Source organism: Lynx canadensis, chromosome A2, assembly GCF_007474595.2.
Source record: "Lynx canadensis isolate LIC74 chromosome A2, mLynCan4.pri.v2, whole genome shotgun sequence".
NCBI classification, from domain to species: Eukaryota; Metazoa; Chordata; class Mammalia; order Carnivora; family Felidae; genus Lynx; species Lynx canadensis.
In genome coordinates, this window is record NC_044304.2 from 79,006,496 (window position 1) to 79,028,579 (window position 22,084).

At 36.2% G+C, this 22,084-nt stretch overlaps 1 protein-coding gene and 1 pseudogene across 3 annotated transcripts in view; both read right to left on the bottom strand.

Annotated features, from left to right (window-relative positions):
* KMT2E (lysine methyltransferase 2E (inactive)) overlaps window positions 1-22,084 on the bottom strand; it is a 100,486-nt gene that overhangs the window by 77,751 nt on the left and 651 nt on the right. The gene's annotated exons all lie outside the window — the stretch shown is intronic.
* Window positions 16,851-17,006, bottom strand: LOC115509561 (annotated as a pseudogene).

The following is a 22,084-nucleotide window of genomic DNA, read 5'->3' on the forward strand; positions in this document are numbered from 1 at the left end:
TTTATTCTAGCACACTTAAAGAATAATGAAACCCACTTTGCTCCTCCCCCAAACCTGATCTACTTAATGAATTCACATCCATTCCACAAAAATGCATTAGAACACTACAGAAGTAGAGAAGAAGGGGCTCAAAGTCTAAAATTTGGGTTTAAAATACTTCAGGGATGGTGCAAAGCACATAATCAAAGAATATTCAAACTCTATTATTTTCAGTACATGCTTCACCAGTACACTTCACTAATACACTGAAGTTAAAGGAACCATGCTCCAAATCTGAGATTACTAATTTGCACAAGGATATTCAATTCCATATACAAAACTATTTGTTAATTGAGACCACGTATTTAATCAGTTAAATTTTAACTTGAGTCTCTCTTTAATGACCATTTGGTTCCTAAAAACAAAGAATTACACCAAACTACATTATAGTACTTTTATAGCAAATAAAATCTCTATTTAGAAAAATCTGTATTCTTGTAGTCAGAGTCAGTTCATGGAAATGCTTGAAAAATGGAAACCTATATTTCGAGAAGTGTCTTTTCTGGTTCTGTAAGAGTTTCATAGAGTTTCACTGGATCCTGTTGAGTACAATTCCAACTAACTGTTACAACTAAATTCAGTATCAAAGTAACAGTGCTTCAGATTTCACATTCTGCCACTTAACTAATAATGGTTACTTATTCTCTTGAAGCCTTAGCTCCTCATCTGTAAAAAAGAATAATCACAGAACATGTTTTCCTGAATTGTTTCAAGGAATTGTGTGTGGCACTCAGTTAGTGTTAGCTATGGTGACCAGATAAAAAGTCCCTAAAAGATCAGTACTGGAGAACAACTCTCAACTATATACTTGTACAATCCAAGTAATTTAAGAATTTTTGATGGAGGGGAGCTTGGGTGGCTCAGTTGGTTAAACATGTCCAACGCTTGATCTTGGCTCAGGTCATGATCTCACAGGTTGGTGAGACTGAACCCCCCCATTGGGTTCTGTGCTGACAGTGCAGAGCCTGCTTGGGATTCTCTCTCTCCCTCTCTCTCTGCCCCTCCCCTGCTCATGCTCTCCCTCTTTTTCTCTCTCTCAAAAATAAATAAACTTTAATAAAAAAAAAAAAAAGAATTTCTGGGGCGCCTGGGTGGCTCAGTCGGTTAAGCGTCCGATTTCAGCTCAGGTCATGATCTCGCAGTCCATGGGTTCAAGCCCCGTGTCGGGCTCTGTGCTGACAGCTCAGAGCCTGGAGTCTGTTTCAGATTCTGTGTCTCCCTCTTTCTCTGACCCTCCCCTGTTCATGCTCTCTCTGTGTCTCAAAAATAAATAAATGTTAAAAAAAAATTTTTTTAAAAGAATTTCTGATCTGGGTGCCTGCCTGGCTCAGTCAGTGAAACATGAGATTCTTTTTTTTTTTTTTTTTTTTTTTCAACGTTTATTTATTTTTGGGACAGAGAGAGACAGAGCATGAACGGGGGAGGGGCAGAGAGAGAGGGAGACACAGAATCGGAAACAGGCTCCAGGCTCTGAGCCATCAGCCCAGAGCCTGACGCGGGGCTCGAACTCACGGACCGCGAGATCGTGACCTGGCTGAAGTCGGACGCTTAACCGAACCGACTGCGCCACCCAGGCGCCCCGTAACATGAGATTCTTAATCTCACACTTTGAGCTCCAGATTGGAGGGAGAGTTTACTAGAAAAAAAATTTAAAAAAAAATGCACTTTTGTCATGCACTGTAGGTACTCAATAAATACGATCTGAATGAAAAAAAAAAAATAGAATCTATGATCTTTTCCAAAATCCATTCTTGCCAAGAAAGGTGAGAGGATACTTCTGTATTGGACTTCAATTTCAGAGAATCTGACAGAAGTAGTTTCACTTAAAAAAAAAACCAAAAAAACAACAAACCTCTTTATTATAAACTCCAAACACAGTTTCAATTATTTTCTTAAACTAAAAATCTGTGTGCACAGTAATGGTGAAAATCAATAGGTAATCTGGACCTGAAATTCTTTTTACAGAATTTTTGTCACAACAGAAATTGGCTCTGAATAAAAGACTTTAACAAATCAATGGCAATCCTTGTGATATTATCCAATGAGCACCACCTCATCCCTTCAGGGTCAAGAATAAGGTACTTTCCCAAATCTGTCAGTATTTTTTGGAACTTCATACTGGCTTACAACTCAGTTTACGTTATCTTTTAGCTCACTAGTAATGTGACATTGGAATCAAAGTATTAAAGTGTCAAGAATAACCTTTTTAAAAAAATACATGAAGGCAGAGTGAACCCCAATGTAAACTATACACTTTGGATGATAATGATGTTTCTTTTCGTTTTTTTAATAAGTTCATTTATTTATTTTGAGAGAGAGAGAGAGCATGAATCAGGGAGAGGTAGAGAGAGAATCCCAAGCAGGCTCCGCACTGCCACTGCAGAGCCCAATGCAGGGGCTTGAACCATTGAATCATAAGATCACGACCTGAGCGGAAGAGTCAGACGTTTAACTAACTGAGTCACTCAGGTGCCCGGATAATGATGTTTCAATGCTGGTTCATTGAATGTTATAAATGTACCATGATAATGAGGAACACTGATGATGATGAAGGTTGTGCTTGTGTGGGGAGGAGGCATGTGGGAAATCTATACATTCCTTTCATCTTTGAAGTGAACCTGAAATTTCTCTAAAAGATGAAGTCCATTAAATTTAAAAATACATGTATGAATATAGTGAATTGTCTGGCATTATATAATGGGATAACTTTCCTTCTACCAGGGTTTTGGGAAAACTTTTAAACATCAATTCCGCAACCAACAGAAGTACTGGTACAATCTCCTTTACCATGCCAAAGCATCCACAAGTTAAAAGAATTAATTTCAATACTATCAGTTTTTTAATGCACCATGCATTTTTGAATAGTATTTGTCATTCCCTGAAGTGTTGGAGATCACCAAACTACAGTATAAAATCTAGTAAAGTGTGGCTTTTTAAAACTTTCCTTACTTTGAGAGAGAGAGAAAAAGTGTGAGTGGAGTAGGGGCAGAGAGAGAGAGACAGAGACAGAGAGACAGAGAGACAGAGAGAGAGAGAGAGAGAGAGAGAGAGAAAGAGAATCCCAAGCAGGCTCTACACTGTCAGTGCAGAGCCCAATGTGGGGCTCGAACCCATGAACCCCAAGATCATGACGTCAGCTGAAGTCAAACACTTAACTAACCAAGACACGGGTGCTCCAAGTGTGGTGTTTTAAAATAGCAATTCAGGGGGTGCCTCGATGGCTCAATTGGTGAAGTGTCCAACTCTTGATTTCAGCTCAGGTCATGATTTCAACGGTTTGTGGGATTGAGCCTGCTTGAGATTCTCTCTCTCTGCCCCTCCCCTGGCTCTCTCTCTCTCTCTCAAAATAAATAAAAAGTTAAAAAAAAAGGTATGTGGTTTGCAAATTAAAAAAATAAATAAAATAGCAATTCAGTGACCGATAATAGAGTTGACAGGGTAGACTAGAGTCTCTGGGCATAAACACACAATTTCTGTTTCCTATACATACAAACCTATTCTTAGAATGAGGTTAGTCTTTATTCACATTTGAGAATAGAATAAAAGCAACTTCCTTCTAAAATAGTTACCTATTTCCACTTTCTATTTGCCATATGGCCCACAACTACGTACCTTAGAATATACTGCTCAATATACAAGCACAGAAGACAAAGAATCTTCAAACCTAACAATCACATCTTCCTAAATTCCTCAAAAGCTTACTTTTAAGTACAAAAGCAGTAATATCACATGTGTGAATGTAAAATATCACATGTGTGAAGCATAATACCTGTAAAGCATAATACCACATACTTCATGGATTCTAAAACTTCCTTCTGTTAAAAAAAAAAAAAATTGCTATCTACATTAGTAATTTTTAAACTGTGCTCCCAGTAGTCCTCAATGGAGTTGAGGAGTGAGATATTAGGAGAAAACAGAATCAGGGAAGTTCACAAAAGACAATGAAAGACAACATGTTCTACAAATTTAAAAGTTAAACTCAGAAGCTGCCTGTTTTGGTTTTTTTTTTTTTTTTTAAGTTTTACTTTTGAGAGAGCAAGAGCAACGAGGGTAGGGACACAGAGAAAGAAAGAGAGAGGATCCAAAGCAGGCTCCGGGCTGACAGCAGAGAGCCCGATGCAGGCCTCAAACCCACAAAGCATGAGATCATGACCTGAGCCAAAGTCAGACACTTAACTGACTGAGTCACCCAGGTGTCCCTGAAGTGGCATGTTCTATGTGGTAGCTACCAAACGGGAAAATGACATTAAATGGAACACTACTTAGCAATATAAAGGAATTATTTTATTCAAATGTTTACTTATTTTGAAAGGAACTATTTTTTTTTATTAAAATGTTTACTTATTTTGAGAGAGAGAGAGAGAGAGACCGCGCAAGCAGGGGAGGGTCAGAAAGACAAGGAGAAAGAGAATCCCAAGCAAGCTCCATACTTATCATGGAGCCCAACGTAGGGCTCAATCTCATGACACCGAGATCATGATGTGAGCCGAAAGCAAGAGTCAGATGCTTAACCGACTGAACCACCCAGGCACCCCTAAAGAACTACTGATAGATGCAACAACTCCAATGAATATTAAGGACATTATGTTGAGTGAAATAAAAAATCCAATTCCAAAAAGGTCACATACTGTATAATTACATTTATGTAAGAGTCTTGAATGACATATTATAGAAATAGAGAACAGATCAGTGTGGTTGTAAGGTCCAGGGAACCTTGTGGAGATGGAAATGCTCTATATCTTAACTCTGGTAGTAGATACAGGAACCTTACAAATGTAATAAAAATACAGAAAACTAAACACACACACACACAGGAGTAGAACTAGGGAAAGCTGGACAAAATGGATAGATTGTATCAATGTCAATATTCTGGTTGTGACACTGTACTCCAGTTTTACAAGATGTTACAATTAAGGGAAACTGGATAAAGGAAAAAGAATTTCTCTGTATTATTTCTTAAAAATGCATGTAAATCTTACTTCAAAACTTAAAATTTAATTTGAAAAAATGACATTAAAATTGTGGCCTTCAAACCTGTTTTTTTGAGTATTGACAGAAATTTTCTTATGAATGAAATCTTTATTTTTTTTAGAGAGAGTGAAAGGGTGAGCACACACATGGGAGGGGGGCAAAGAGAGGAAGAAAAAGAGGTGTGGGGGGAGGGAGAGAGAGACAGACAGACAGAGAGAGAATCCTAAGCAGGCTCCATGCTCAGCACGGAACCTGAAGCAGGGCTTGATCCCACGACCCCGGGATCATGACCTGAGCTGAAATCAAGAGTCTGACACTCAACCCACTGAGTCACCCTGGCGCCCCACAAATGAACTCTTAAACCATAATCTAAGCATGTATTTTGATTCCAAGATGAAAATTAGCTTTAATCTACTATGCTTTCTCCGATTGCTGATATTAACTTGAAGTACTGTGTTAAGGAGGCCACAGCCAAATACAACAGGAGAAGGCCTCAAGTAATCAGTAATGTCTGCTAAAAGATATAGTAGGCATTTGTACCTCATATTTGCTATGTCTATAGTTAAAGAGGGTGGCACGGAAATGGCCCTGCCTGAACATCCTCCCACCTACCACATGACAAGCCTGAGGCTTCCTGGAGAATAGTTCAAAAATCACTGGCTAAAAGAAAATACTTACAGACTCATCATGTGACATGAAAAACTTACTTGATTGGTACACTCTATCTGCCTAAAGCAGAAAAGGAAAAATATGCTCCCAAAAAGTAGTGTTAGAGTCTGTTATAATTAAAAAATAAAAAAAAAAAACAACAAAAAACCCTGCATTTATCTTTTAGTCAACCCGTACAGACTATTGGGCTGGTTCATTCTTGCTTTTTCAGCCTTGAAATAAGTATGCCATTAGGTAAGGGCATAATTTTTGACTGAAACAATCAAAGTTGGCAATAATTTTATTCTCTCATTCTTCATTCTAGTCTCAAGTAAAACAATGTCCCCTCCAGAATGAATTATTCTTTCTATCACTATTTTGAATCATTTATTTCAGACTAGAGAACGTGAGCCCTCTCTTCTTCCCCTATCTAAAAACAATGTGTAGCAAAGCTAATTAATAGGATTCAAACAAATCTTTCTGTCTCTACTGTCTACATTTTATTATCTCAGACTTGGGCTGTCAGAATAATTTTCTAAGTGGTCTCTCTCTCTCCCTATTCTAACTTGACCTTTAAACCAATCGTTCTCAAACATAAAATCACAAACTGCTACTTTTCATATACCTGGGGTTAGTAGTTGAAATTATGGATTCCTAGGCCTTACCCCCAGAAATTCTGATTTAATAGGTCTAAGATGTGGCCTAGATGTCTTATTTTTTAAAAAGGCATTTGCTCCAGCCCTTTATTCTAGAACAACTGCTTAAACTCTGAACAGATTATACTTCAAAGCCCACAAGTCTCCTAGTCTTGCCCTCTTCAAAAAAAGAATAGTAGCTCACAGTAACTCCAATTAAATTCCTAATCTTGACATTATCAGGTTACCTTGTTCCACACTAATATTCCAATATATAAATCCTCTGATTATGCCAGTCTTTTTCTATTGCTGGCGTTATCTTTGCTCATTCCCCTTCAAAATTTCTAAAGTAATTTTCCTTTACATATAACCATTCCACCCAACAAAAATCTGATTAAACCTTCAGGGATCATTTAAGTATTAATGCTTCCTTGAAGCATTCTCAACTTCACAACTTAGACTTCTGTGATACAAAACTAGCTCTGAGGTCTCTAGCAGATCAACCTCCTGAGGACTATTTTCTCAATAAACAAAAATTTAACTAGCTGAACTCAAAAAACTATTTGAGCCATAAAATTTGTCCCATGCTAATCTCTTCCCTTGTTAACCTCCCAAAGAACACATTACTTGCTTTTTAAAAAAATTTTTTTTCAATGTTTATTTGTGAGAGACAGAGAGAGACAGAGCGTGAGTAGGGAAGGGGCAGAGAGAGAGGGAGACACAGAATTCAAAGCAGGCTCCAGGCTCTGAGCTGTCAGCACAGAGACCGACGCAGGGCTCGAACCCACGAACCGTGAGATCATGACCTGGTCCAAAGTTGGATGCCCAACCGACTGAGCCACCCAGGTGCCCCCGTATTACTTAACTTTTTTAAAGTACTGGTTTACGTTTCGACCTATTATTTTGAAATAGCTATTAGACATTTAGTTTCCAAAACTGGATCATCTACTTTACCCCATACCGAGAAACGAGATACTTATATTTTAGCTCTCAAAGCCTAGAATGTGGTGACAACACCACCTAAATTATTCCTGATTATATCAAATTTTCCTCACCCTAACACACTTAATCCCCTTCTCCCCTTTTAGATGAACAGGAACACATCTTAAAACAAAACAAAAAATGTGCCACAGAAGAACATTATTGATTTTCTTCTGAAACTTTATTTTTAATAATTGCTTCTTTCTGTTATTATTTTTAAAATGTGGCTGTCTCTCAAGGCTCAACCCTCTCCATTATTCATCTCCATCAATCTCAGATGTTACCATTCATTCCTGTTTGATTTCCTACTCCCAGCCACCTATAGGATGTGTACCCATTTAAATATCTGCCATCATTGCAAAAATTAAACTTTCAAACTGAATCTTTTCCACACGCTTTCCATTCCATTTCTTGTCAGTACCCCATTTTCCCAGCTCCCTATTTAATCCTTCTTTTTTCTAGTCTCCTATTATATCTGCTCACCTTGCCTTTTGTGTCTCCTCAGTGTTTCAGATTCATTCTTCCTCAGTTTCCAAGGCCCCCACCATCATCTCCATCATCTGAATAATTTCCAATAATCAACAACCCTTCCAGCGTATCACCATCAAGTTCTGAATTTCTTGTCTCCAAACAATGGAAGAAATCTTGTGTATTTTTAAGCACTTATCCCCCAGATTAGGACTATTCTGTCATTTTAAATGTAATAAACTCAAATTCATCCACTCAACATATTTATTGAGCATATACTATGTTCTGGATACTGCTCTATGTGCTAGGGAATGAGCAGTGAACAAAATTAAGTTGGCCTTAAGCACCCCCCCTTTTTTTAATGTTTATTTATTTTGAGGGAGAGAGAGACAGAGACAGAGTGTGAGCAGGGGAGGGACACAGAGAGAGGGAGGCAGGCTCCAGGCTCCAAGCTTTCAGCACAGAGCACAATGTGGGGCTCAAACTCATGAACTGTGAGATCATGACCTGAGCCAAAGTCAGACACTTGACCCACTGAGCCACCCAGGCATCCCTGCCCTTAAGGTCCTTTTATCGAGCTAGGGCAATTAATATAATCAAAGGTATCTTAGGGTAGTTTTAAATAACTGCCTTTGATAACGATTTGTGTATTCTCATTACTGAGCCAAAAATTATTCCTTTATAAGGATCAATAGAATGCTATGATGATTTTTTTCAAATGATCTGAATTCAAATTCTTGATCAGCCCCTCTTTAGCTTACGTGACCGTCAGTCTCTCTAGGCCTCTCATGAAAAATGGGTAAAATTCTACCTTGCAGAGTTGGTATGTTCGTGCCTTCCCTCTTTAGAATTAAAAGCATGAAGTTCATACTACTCAATCCAATGATAATTTAATCAACCCCAGTCATAAAACTGTTGACCACTAAGGCCACTAAAATAGTGAAAAAACAGCTCTACTATTGTAAATACCTGAAAAGATATCTTCTATTCCACATGTTTAAAATATTTACTATAAAAACCTTAAGTCTAAAACAAGAGCACTTTAATTTCTAAGTATTAGCCTATAAATCTGCAAAAGACTAGCAAAATGAATAAGAAAAAATACTTTCCACGTTTAAACCACTTATTTCTGCAGCATTTGCCAGACAGAGTCCTTTTAATCCCAAGACTTACAGAATTCAACGATCAAGTTCTTCCTCTTCATACATTAATGTAAATAGAAAAATGAAAACAAAAAACTGGAAATGAAAGGACAAGTGCATAACAAGTAGAGAGTTGAAGCTTAGGGAAAAAGCATCTTACTCTCAAGAATAAAATACAGAATTAGTAGATCTAAGCCTCCATTAGGAAAATTACTCAGATATACAAACTTCATTAACTTATTATACGTCTTGTTCAAGACGATCTTTTAAAGTAGCTTGTCTTGAACAGGCATAGAATCACTGAAAAATTGTACAATAAAGGGAAAAATAAAATGTCAAGAATGAAGTTGGTAGATGCAGTTACTATTACTAACCAGTACATTTGCTATGAGACAGGCTACATCCACGTTCCCTTTCCAAATTACTTTTAAAGACCTTTCCGTCTTTACAGATAGAAAACATTATGTATACACATAGGTAAAAAAATAATAATAATTAACATGTACTGAGCTGATTGGCCACCCTTATAAAAGTCATTTGTATATAAAGAAATTGCTGTGTGAAGTTGGGGACTGAACTAGAAATACTTTTCTCCAAATCCTTAATGAGCCATTAAATTTAGGAGGCAAGAAGCATAAACTTTAAACTTCCTATAAGTGAACTTACAGGCTATACCAGCAGAATCTCTTTTTAAAAACCCACCATCACTCTAGATTACATTTAAATGATAAATATTAGTTTCTCAGATATTCTCAAAGTAATTACACAATAAAAGAACTTGTGTCTTTTGGCACAATACTGTGTCCATAAGATCTGCCAGTTTTTACTTGGAATTCAAAAATCAAAAAGTTATTACATTAGTGTATAATTAATAAGTTATTACTAACATACAGCAACCACATTAACAATATACCAAACTATTGCAAGCTAAAATTTGAAAACCACACAAACTGATCCCAGAGTTATTAGCCAACACAATCAGTTACTTCCCTTAGGAAATATGTGCAAGATCAGCAAGCCAAAATCAGTAGCACACTAATGCTTTCACATAGAGGGCATTCAACTATTTACTACTGAATGAATCTAGTTTACAATATTAACAGTTAGAAGAGTCCTAAAGAAGAGTAGAATTTAAATCTCACAAGATAATAAAGGTTACTGGATCTTGATACATCAATGAATCTATTCAATTCCATGGACATGCGAAATCTGTCATTTCATCTAGGCAGAATCCTACAAACCCAAGTAGACAAAGCACAATCAGACTCTGAAACAGCATTTTAATTCTTTTTCTTTTGTATGTATGTGTGTGCGTGGTGTGTGTGTGTTGTCTAGCAGTGGGCTTCACTGAGAGTAACTGGAATTGAGGGGAGTATTAGTTTCCTAAGGATGCCGCAACACATGACCACAAACAATTCTAGAGGCCAGAGTCTGAAATCAAGATGTCAGCATGAAAGCATTTTTAAATTTCTAAGATACTAAATGGAAAAAAAAAAATGCTAGAGAATACAGTAAGATTCATCTCCTTTTGGACTGAAAAAAAAATCTGGATTTATATATATAAAAAACAGTAACTCAAAATTGGTTAGTTCATCAAAGTCAATTAACCTGGAGAACCATTTAAAAGTTACATATATCTTATAAACACTGAACTTTTTCATTTAAAATATAATTCATCAATATTTTAATGTCAAGCCCAAATGTTCTCTTTGAACATGGCTCTGCTAATTGGAGATTTGGGTTCTCATTATTGTATAAACCCTATCTATAATGCATTGTCTATAACTTTTGGTTTTAGATTATTTCAAGGTAACAAATTACTTAGACACCTGTGGAGCAATTAGAATGCACATCTCCTTCTCGATTTGGATTTGTATTATTTTAGTTACCTTACCCATACCTAACAACTTTCTTTGACAATTAATGTATCTTTAACAAGTTTTCCAAAGTAATTAACTTAGTTTGCGTCAATTCTCAGGGATGCCTGGGTGGCTCAGTCAGTTAAGGTTCAGACTCTTGATATCAGCTGAGGTCAAGATCTCAAGGTTTGTGGAACTGAGCCTCTGTCAGGCTTCGTGATAAAGGGAGCCTGCCTGGGATTCTCTCTCCTTTCTCGTTGCCCCTCTCTGATCACGCATGCGGGCGCGCTCTCGATCTCGCTCTCTCAAAATAAATAAACTTAAAAAAAAATACAACTCTCTTTTCACGTTCATTTATCAATGGTTTAATTATACCTAATAATATAAACACAATACAAGTACAATGGGATTAGCCAATTTGGAAACAAACATAGGACTTTTATGAGCATTGAACTCAACAAATGGAGGCAGCACAAAGTTTACATCATTCAACATTCAATTGGCATTAATATTTTTTAAGTATTTTTTTAATGTTTACTTATCTTTGGGAGAGAGAGAGACAGAGTGCAAGCAAGGGAGAGGGCCAGAGAGAGAGAGACACACAGAATTGGAAGCAGGCTCCATGCTCTGAGCTATCAGCACAGAGCCCAACGCAGGGCTGGAACTCATGAACCACAAGACCTGAGCTGAAGTCGGACGTGTAACTGACTGAGCCACCCAGGCACCCCCAGCATTAATATTTTTTAAATGAAGGGCACTTGGGTGGCTCAGTGGGTTACACATCCAACTTTGACTCAGGTCACGATTTCACAGTTTGTGAGTTCGAGCCCCGCATCGGGCTCTGTACTGACAGCTCAGAGCCTGAAGCCTGCTTTGGATTCTGTATCTCTCTCTCTGCCTCTTTTTCTCTCAAATATAAATACATACATAAATAAAACATTAATTTTTTAAAAAATATATTTTAAATGAAGGTAAGAATCTTCTACTGTATCTATGTAAAACACTTTAGGAAAAATATAGAAGCTATAAATTGTGATCACCTCAGCATATAAGAGACACTAAGGGATGGTTCTGTTTTTTCAAGAAACAACTACAACACAAACAGCTGGAGAGCCTACTAAGAATTGTACACATATTAACACTGAATTCTCAAAACGACTGTATAAGATAAGCTCTATTGTTACCTCAATGTTGCAGATCAACAAACTAACGCACTAAAAGATAACTAACTTGCCCAGGTCACTAGGCAATACAACCTGGTTTGATTGTAGTTCTAGTATCTACTCTTAAGCCCTGTGCAATATTGCCTCTAAAGAAGTATTGTTTGAGCTCTTTTAATAAGCATATAACACTTGCATGATCTTAAGAATTGGAGGGGATAAATAAGCATGTCCCAGTATGTCACTCCCCAAAGCAAATTTTTCAGCAACTTCCCCATAAAGGCCATAATCTTTTATCATGGCATTCAAGGCTCACCGTAACTTGATCACAATTTGTACTGCTACAATTCCAATCCAAGACTCTTATCCAAATAACTCGCGGGTTCTGGAAACCAACAGATCATCCTGAATTAGGATGTACAGAAACACTAAACATATAGAGTCTGTCACATGACATTGCACAAAGTATTCCCTCATTCAGAGAATCTAAAAATAGTGGCCTGGCTTCTCAAGAGGGCAGTCAGCATGGTTTCTTGGAAAAGTTTAAAGCATCAAGAATCATGACCTAAATTTCAATCCTTGATCAACCACTATCTAACTATATGACCTAGAGAAAATTATTTAACCTCCCTGGGATTTGGTCTAGTTGTAAAATAAAAGGAAAGAACTAGAACAGTATAAAAATTTCTGAGACTAGTAACTAAAATGCAAATTCATGGCTCCACTAGATGTAATTAAGTAGGTCTGGAATTGGGCCCAAGAATGTTTAATAAGCACTCTACATAAGTAACACACGGGGTCCCTGGGCCACAATGAAAAATAGCTCACTAAAAGATCTCACCAATCAATTCTAACTCTGGTTTCTTAACTTCAGTCAATAGGGTACGCCTGGGTAGCTCAGTCAGTTAAGTGTCTGACTCTTGATTTTAGCTCAGGTCATTATTTCATGATTTGTGGGTTCAAGCCTGGCATTTAAGCCTGCTTGGGATTCTCTCTCCCTCTGTCAAAAATAAGTGAATAAACTCTAAGAAAAAGAAAACATTTTAACTTTAATAGGGTGCTATTTTACATGTCCAGGATGGGGGTTGTGGCCTAAAAGAAAATCCTGTTTAGCATAGGATTTGCTTTTGCACCTTTCACCCTGTACTTTTTTAAGATAATGGGTAAGATTTGGTAGTTTTACCAACTGAACTTTCATTCTCTTAAGACACAGATAGATAGTTGATTCAAATGAGTTTTAAATTAATTAAGCACCTGCAAAATACTAACAATCAACTATATCATCTTATTAATCCTCCTTATTTGAAATATGATTACCTTAATTTTCTCCCAAGGAAATTTTTTTTTATGTTTTTATTTTATTCTTGAGAGAGACAGAGTGGGAGTGGGGTAGGGACAGAGAGAGAGGGAGACACAGAATCTGAAGCAGGCTCCAGGCTCTGAGCTGTTGGCACAGAGCCTGACGTGGGGCTCAAACTCACAGACTGTGAGATCATGACCTGAGCCAAAGTTGGACACTTAACTGACGAAGTCACCCATGTGCCTTGAAATTTTAAGTTTTAAAAGATATAATCTCCATTCTACAAGTATTCACAAGTCTCAAATTTTCTTCTCCCATTCTCTCTGAAAATTTCCAATCAAATTAGTAATTTTCATTCACATCAGTAAAATATTCAAATTATCATCCAAATTCACTATGAATATCTTGCTATCACTATACAAAACTGATAAAAGTATCACTATAATGTAATTAAAGTTTGAATCAGTGTTTTTCCTGTTTCTTGTCCCTTTCTTGTCCTTCTGAACTTTTCTAGAATGAGTATTGTATTTATTCCAAAATCACGTACCACTTTGTCCTAAGAGTTATAGATGTTTGAAGCTCTGCTTTGTTAAGTGTACCATCTCACTAACCTTTTTTAAAGAGCAAACTTGGGGACGCCTGGGTGGCTCAGCCGGTTGAGTGTCCAACTTTGGCTCAAGTCATGATCTCAAGGTTCCTGAGTTAGAGCCGTGAATCAGGCTCTGCACTGTCAGCACAGAGCCGCTTGGGATCCTCTGTCCCCCTCTCTCTGGCCCTCCCCGGCTCACGCAGGTATGCATTCTCTCTTTCAAAAATAAATATTTAAAAATAAATAAATAAAACATCAAACTTGCATGTATGTTAAAACAAAAAGAACTTATCTCAATTTCAGAAAAAAAAATACTTTTCTTCAAAAGAATTACTTCAAGGATTTTTTTTTAATGGAGGAAGGGGAGTAACACCATAATTAAAATATGTATTTTCAGTCTTGTCTTAGAAATCAAAGTGCTAGCATTAGTAGCAAATCATAAACCTAAACATAACTGTAATTCAAAGCTCATTTAGCAATAATTCTAAAAGCTAAATAAGGAATTGGAACGTCATAATTTTTTAAAAATAATTTAACAACCTAAGCACTTATTTTCTATATTCTGAATTTCAAATTAGATCAGCATTCAGAAAGCTATTTTAAACCCACATTTATGTAGAAAACTGTGCAAGAATAATATCTGATACTATCCAAATTATCTACACTTTCCTTCAATTTTTTTCATCTGTTTTTGATTACAAAAGCTATCCATATGTCTCAGAAAAATCAGAAGAGAAAAGAAAACCCCCACAATTCCAATTACTCAGACACAAATCACTGCTAAGAACTTCGGTGTATATACAGACACAAAGTAAAAACTTATTTAAGCAAGAATCACCTATAGACACTAAATCTAAGAAAGTATGACAGGAACCAGAATATTTACACAATCTCAAAATATCTTTCCACAAATTACTTAATAAAGGCAAAATGAGAAACAGTAACTATACAATGGAAAAACTACTAAACACCTTAACCCAGCGATCAAAATGAACACACTGGTAAGGGGCAAACAAAAATGATTTAAAAAAAAAAAAAAAACCACATACTGCTTATCTAGTATTCCAGCCAAAAATGCAAAACCTGAATCTAATCATGAAGAAACCTTAGATAAACCCAATTGAGGGGCACTGTATAAATAGCTAGCTTGCCAATGTCATGAAAGACAAAGAGATCAGAGAACTAAATGCAATCCGTGATCCTGAATTGGCGACTGCACCAGAAAAAAAAGTGCTAATAAAGGACATAATTGGGACAACTGATGAAAACGGAATACGGACAACAGACTAGATAAAAAGAATTACATCAATGCCAAACTTCCTAAGTTTAACCACTCTGGTTACCTAAGAAAAGATGCTTGATCTTTAAAAATGCATATTTAAGTATAAGACAGCATTTTATATGCAATCTACTCTAGTTAAGAATTTTTTTTTACATGCATAGAGAGAATAATAAAGCAAAGGTGACAAAATGTTAAAAATCAGGGGATGTGAATAAAGGGTATAAGAAGTTTTGTAGTATTCATGTAACTTCTGTAAGCCTGAAATTACTTTAAAATAAAAAATTAAGGGGCGCCTGGGTGGCTCAGTCGGTTAGGCATCCGACTTCAGCTCAGGTCACGATCTCATGGTTCTGAGTTCAAGCCACATTTCGGGCTCTGTGCTGACAGATCAGAGCCTGGAGCCTGCTTTAGATTCTGTGTCTCCCTCTCTCTCTGCCCTCCCGTGCTCTCTCGCTCTCAATTAAATTAAATATTAAAGAATTGTTTTAATAAAATAAAAAATTAAAACAAAAAAACTGGTATTTTGGGAGTATTCCTCAAAACACATGCATATATTTATATATAATACTTGTATTTTTAAAATTAAAAAGTGGAGGGGGTGCCTGAGTGGCTCAGACGGGTGAGCGTCCAACTTCGGCTCAGGCCGTGCTCTCACAGCTAGTGAGTTCAAGCCTCGCACTGGGCTCTCTGCTGTCAGCACGGAGCCACTTCGGATCCTCTGTCTCCCTCTCTCTGGCCCTCCCCCTTCTCTCTCTCTCTCAAAAATAAACATTAAAAAAAAATACATTTAAAATAAATTAAATTAAAAAGTGGAATCATCAATTTGATACTAATTATTTAGTTGTAGAGGCCCTCTCGAGTACATTTGAACATCCCTGAAAAAAGGCAATTGTTCCACGATGAATTAGATGTCCGTCTCTTACTCTCCATCCAAGCAAATTCCCCCACACCACAAATACCCACCCTACCACCATCTCCTTAACCAGTCACAGCTAATTAAAGGGCTCAAGATGGAGCACAGTGGCTCACTGACACCTTGCCAATTCCTGTGAGGTCCAACTGTACTTTTCTTCAAAAAAGTTCTCTAAGATTTCCCTATAGTCTTATAACAAATCTTTTACTTAAGCTGGCTGGATATGATTTCCGTACCCTGCATCCAAACAAACCCTGAAACAGCAGGCTTTTAAGGAGTAGAAATAAACAGTACAAGGGAAATAGCAGCTACTTAAATTCATCTTTTGTCTGTGCTTGAAAAATATGGTTTTGCTGGGGGCTTAATGGTAAAGATGTAATAAGGCTGTCAATTCAGCCAATTACACAGATTCACTTAAAGAGAAGCAGCAGAAAAGCAAATAATTCAAAAGGAACAATCTTATTTTCTCAAGAAGAGCTACTATGTATCAGACCAACCTCAGACCCCCCCCCATCAATTTATAGCTAATGAAGCAGAGTCCCAACCATTCAAATCAGTCACATCAAGAATCTTCCCATCCTTTGCAACATCGTTAAAGAGAAAATGGGTTTTCAAATTCCTGAAACTTGTCTTTCTTTGAATGACATATAAAGCAGGACAAGAGGAATTTAAGAGGTCTCTCTGTGAAATCAAAATTAGAAACTATTATCTTTCATTATTAGTCGGTGAAATAAGAAAAAATATTAGGAAAGTGTATCTTTCTCATATACAGTGTCCCAATATGTAAACTTTTGAAAAAACAAAACTATTTTCTGACAACATCCTAAGTGATAATAGTTCATTCTTTTCACCACATTCCTCACTTTTTGCTAAAAACCACTGATACTAGGCTTTACATGATTGTTAGACCAGTGAGACAAATGGGAAAAGATTTAATCTTTAAATTTACTTAACTCAATTAGCAATAATCATGCCTCAGATAAACCTCACTGGCTACAATACTGCCACTGTGCAAAGCTAAAAACTTACTTAACTCAAATAAGTTTAAAATAATTTATGGTAAGTTCAGTTAAAAGTCTTTAAATAAAAATTATGTTTTAAATACCTTTTGAAAACAAAAGCCAAAATAGATTTAAAAATTAATAAAAATTTTTCTTGTCTCAGATAAAATGTTACATAATATAAGTATGTGAACTTCAACTTTATGTTACGAGTACCACAAACCAAAACTACCTCAATCCCATTGTTCTGTTACTTAATTTTATGCCACAGGCTCAGACCTTAAATGCAACCGAGTTAGCTATAACACAGGTGTGATTACTTAATGTTCTTTCTCAATAATAAACTTCAGGACCAAGATGTTTATTCCTTTGGATCAACTCTAAGCAAACATCTAAGAGTTGCTAGAAAATACCCTGTCTTCTCCAACTGTAAAACTAGAACAAAGAAAGCTGCATAAATCATTTTGTTTCTCAGGTCCTGTCTTAAATCCAAATTTCACATTGGAAATAATTTTAAAATGCAAAAATAAATATTTTAACTGAAAATAATAGATGTGGACTTGATTACTCATTGAATTATTACATACTATTTATGCATTAAAAGTCATAATGTCTGTTTTCAATGGCATCTTAATTGAACACATCAAAAAAAGAATTCTGACTGACCTGTTGCATTGAAAAGTTCAAGATCCCAAACAGCTCAACTAGTTTTTGTAAATAATCAAATCAGATTTTGCAATAAAGTTGTAAAATTCACCTAACAATATAAAAATAGCTTTCCCAAACTGTCTTAAAAATAAAATTTGATTTATGACCCCTCTGAGGAAAAAAAAAAACTGATTTCATATTAAGTGAAAATATTTATCAAGTGAAATATAAGACCCACCTATTTTCTTGACTCTCACTTAAGTAAAAAGCATCCTATTTACTAACGGTTAATAAATACTTCTTATAGTCTTAAAGATACAAATAACATCTAATTAAGTTAACCTGAGTCATCATCATTTTGACTTTTTATGTAGAACTGATCACAAATGCTCACAATAACAACAAAAAAACTCTCTTGGTTAATTCCTACCTGTCTGTAAAATACTGTTTAATGGCAATAGCAAGATTTTTAGTTAAATATGGTTACGTCAAATTTGGCGCACTAAAAAACTATTTTCAACCATAAATATTGCTCTTCCACATTAAATAAGTTTTTAGGTAATATATACTATCCTTTTAATATTAAAAAAAAATAAAGCTCTTCCCAAAATTTGTACATTACAGGAGACAGTAAAAAATTGTGAGCCACTCCAATTTCAAACCAGCCTAAAAGCTAACATTTATACAGCAGCACCTAAAATAGTATCCTTATTTTGCCAGCTAATATAAAAAAAAAATTTTACCACAAAATAAAAATAATTCTATAGTCAATATTAACAAGTCTCCCTGAATACCAGTATTAAACGCTTTTCCTAACATGTAACAAAGAAAAGTCCCTGATTACCCTGAATATTTGAGATGTGTTTGCTCAAATGAAAGCTTTAAACTCAAAAAATAATTGAGCACCTACTCTCTATTGTGAATAAATCCTTTGGAGATAAAAGCTAATTACACATTACTAAAATATTTTTAAAAAAATAAACAGCATCTTTTGTAAAAATTACATACTAACATTTCTTTAGCAGTTTGTGGTAGCTCTTCAAAGTCCTTTTGGTTTTCTCCATTTTAAACACACAATGACAGTACACATTAAAGTCCTAGTAGTAACTTCCAGAACTAAGCAGAGCTGTTAGGATTTACATAACACACTTTTAAAAATAAAACCATACGTTTAAGAGTTTGATGCATGAAATGGGTACATTATTCTTAGAAATAAAAAACCAATTTAAGAAGTTAGACTTTCACTAAGACCACTAAGGTTATGTGTTAAAGGAAGAATTTCTCCTAACTTATTAATTGGCTTTTCCCCTCACTTCCTCATTTTAGATCCAAGAAGTCCTAGAGCTTGCTTTAGTATATACATGGAAAAATTCTCCAGCTGGAAGCTCTAAGACAAACAAGGCAAAATTGTGAGGGAGTTATCAGAAATCTTAAGAGTTGAAGGGAAATACAGGAGCCCTGTAAAGGTTCTAACTTAAACTGAGATCAAAGGGATCCTATAACTTACACTGACAACAAAAGGGAAGTATGATCAAACTACAGTCTCTAAAAATAAAATTTGCTCACCAATTACATTATGATTTTCTACAAATCCACTTAAACAGACAAACACCTAATCCCTCAACCTTAGCTACCCTAAGAACAAAGACTATTTGACTAGTTTTCCCCCAAGAGACCGAATGTTTCAAAACTCACTCAGAAAAAATTATACTTAACCTTTTAAAAAAAAAATTGCCCCTACAATTTCTAATTTAAAACACAGATGGTCAATGGGGTACATACACATTAACAAAAACCAAACACTTACAGCCATGTTATTTATAAAGTAACCATTTAAAAGAGTACAATACATTCAAAAAATATATCAAAAGAAACAAACAAAATACAAAGCAATGAAGCAGGCTAGTATGAAGAAAGCTAATAGAGTCAAGGCAGCTTTTCTTATAATTTCTAACTTGGTATTGTTTATTTGAAGCCAAATAAGTCCAAATGCTTTGTGTGTCTAGAGCTGATCAAGGTCACTATCAAGAAAAAACAATGGGTGTATACAGTGTTCCTTTCCATGGCTACATAAACTAAATTTCCCTAAGAGTATACTGATTTCCTACCATAGATAGCAAGTTTAAAGTACCAACCTTCTGAACCACAGATTGTAACTACGTAGTCCATAAAATAAATGCACAATCCTTACCCAGCAGTTATGGATCTAGACTTACACGATCAGAGCACATACAAATGAGTATTGACCCCAAATCCCTACATAAACTCTCCCACTACCCACCAACATTTCATTTCATACTAAAATATTCCAAAGATTCTAAGTACAGTTGTACACTGTCTTCCATGAAGAAACTAAGGCAGTGATTGCTACAATTATTTTGTACAACAGACAACTAGTTCATATACGAACTTCATGATTCCCTTATTCCGTTGTAAATATTGGAGCAGAATTTACTGTGGAATAAAAGAATCATGAAAGGGTGTGTACTCTCCAACCTTTTCAAGAACTACTAGATTTCAATAACTACTCATCTTTCAGTTATTCCACATCAGAATGGTCATTAAATGCCATTAATGGCCCACTGATATCTCGCTGCTGAGTCCAGGCCAAAAAGATCACCCTTCCACTCCAAAAATAAATTCTAATCATTCCCACTTTAAAAAATATTGTTAAGTAACACCATTTAATTTTCTGCCTCCATCTATAAGATACTGAAATTAGCATAAAATGGATTCAAGACTCTATATTATGGTATGGCTTTTATTTAGTCTATTAAAACAGACTAAGTTCCACATCCCATAATAGGTAAATGGGTACAGGGCGGGGTATCAAGAACTAAAGCCTTACTTTTTTACTTACATAATTATGATTGCATGCTATAAAACAATTTTAAAAGGCAGCAAAGCATGGAGCTTCACTTCATGAAATATACAAACTTAGAAAATGCATAAGGAATGCTTAAATATATGAGAAACATGGATGCAAAATATAATAGTGAGAAGAACAAGCATCTCCACACCCAGTGAAGTAACAGGTTTAGGCTTGTTTGTACAGCTCCCTAAAAATTAATCTGAAAGAGTACAAAAACCAAAATTCATAAAATTGGTCAAGTGTTGGATGGGAAACATTACACCCTAAATTAAAACATCTACTCACACAAAATGTTGCACTTATACACTTATTCAACATTTAACTTACTTTAGCACAGTGAATAAAAGACACTCGGATTAAACGAGCAGAAAACTAATATTTGTCCCAAGTAATTTTTTTTGAATATTTAAGTGCACCCATCCTCACTACTCAAATTTCTAAGGCTACCTGAGTGTTTTTTATTATTTTTTTTTGAAAGTGGTGTCATTTCATTTGCCTCTCAGGAAAAACCAACAAAATTAATCAACGAAAACACAGCGTTGTAATTTGCAGTAAAATCAACACATTTTTGTAAACTATTCGGGAAAGAAAAGCAGCACAGTCTTTTCATGTAAACATAATAAGCCTGTAATATGCTGCAGACAAACGCACTGCATGGGGTGTGGAGGACCCGAGCTGATTAGATTACCACAACATCAGCCTGGGGCCGCCATTTTTAGAATCTGTAAAGGACAAAAGAGGGAAATTTCACTTTTTACTTCCCATCTCGGAAAATAAGGGAAAAAACGGGACTATTTTCCAATTAGGTATTGATGTCTCCAGCCTAGAGTTGAATGCACCTCACTTAATTCTCTCCAAGGTCTCCAGAACTCCAACACCTTACGTTATTCACATCTCTAAAAGGGGGGGAAATAGGAAAAAAAAAAAAAAAAAAAAAAAGAAACCAACCCGGGATTTACTCCAAAGCGAACTCTAGCGATTTCTCTTCGACTTTAAATTATCATTCTTAAGACAGACTTCAGCAAGAACGGATCTCTACGGAACTGAGGCCAGTGGAAGAGAGCACTCCGGATTGTTTTTTCTCTCCCCCTCCCCCGTTTAGCACAGTGAGCCGTTTGTTTCTCTTCTGTATCTGCTGCCACAGTGTTTGTGCCAATCCCTTGGTCAAAATAAGCTTTTCTGAAATGTGCCATATTGTGGATTCTAAGCCTCCGGTACAGTAAAGGACGGCGATAATGCAAGCGGAGTGGGGGAGGAGACTGAGAAGGCTGGGTACTGGGGTGACCACCTCAGGGGCGGGTTTACCCTCTCCCGGAGAGGATGAGGAGCTGTCTCGTTCTCCCACAAAGGGAGATAGAGACCCAGAGCGTCCTTTTAACCCCCTTCGTATTTACCTGAAAATTATACCAGAGACTGCCAGCCAAGAAATGGGAGAAGAAAATGGGGCCTATACGGCTTCTGAGCACCTGAACAAGATGCGGTCGAGGAAACGGAGAGCTGGCAGCTCCTGGGACCACTTCGACACAAACCCTGCTAACAGTCACAAGCCTCCCTCCTCACCCAAGCGGCCTTAACC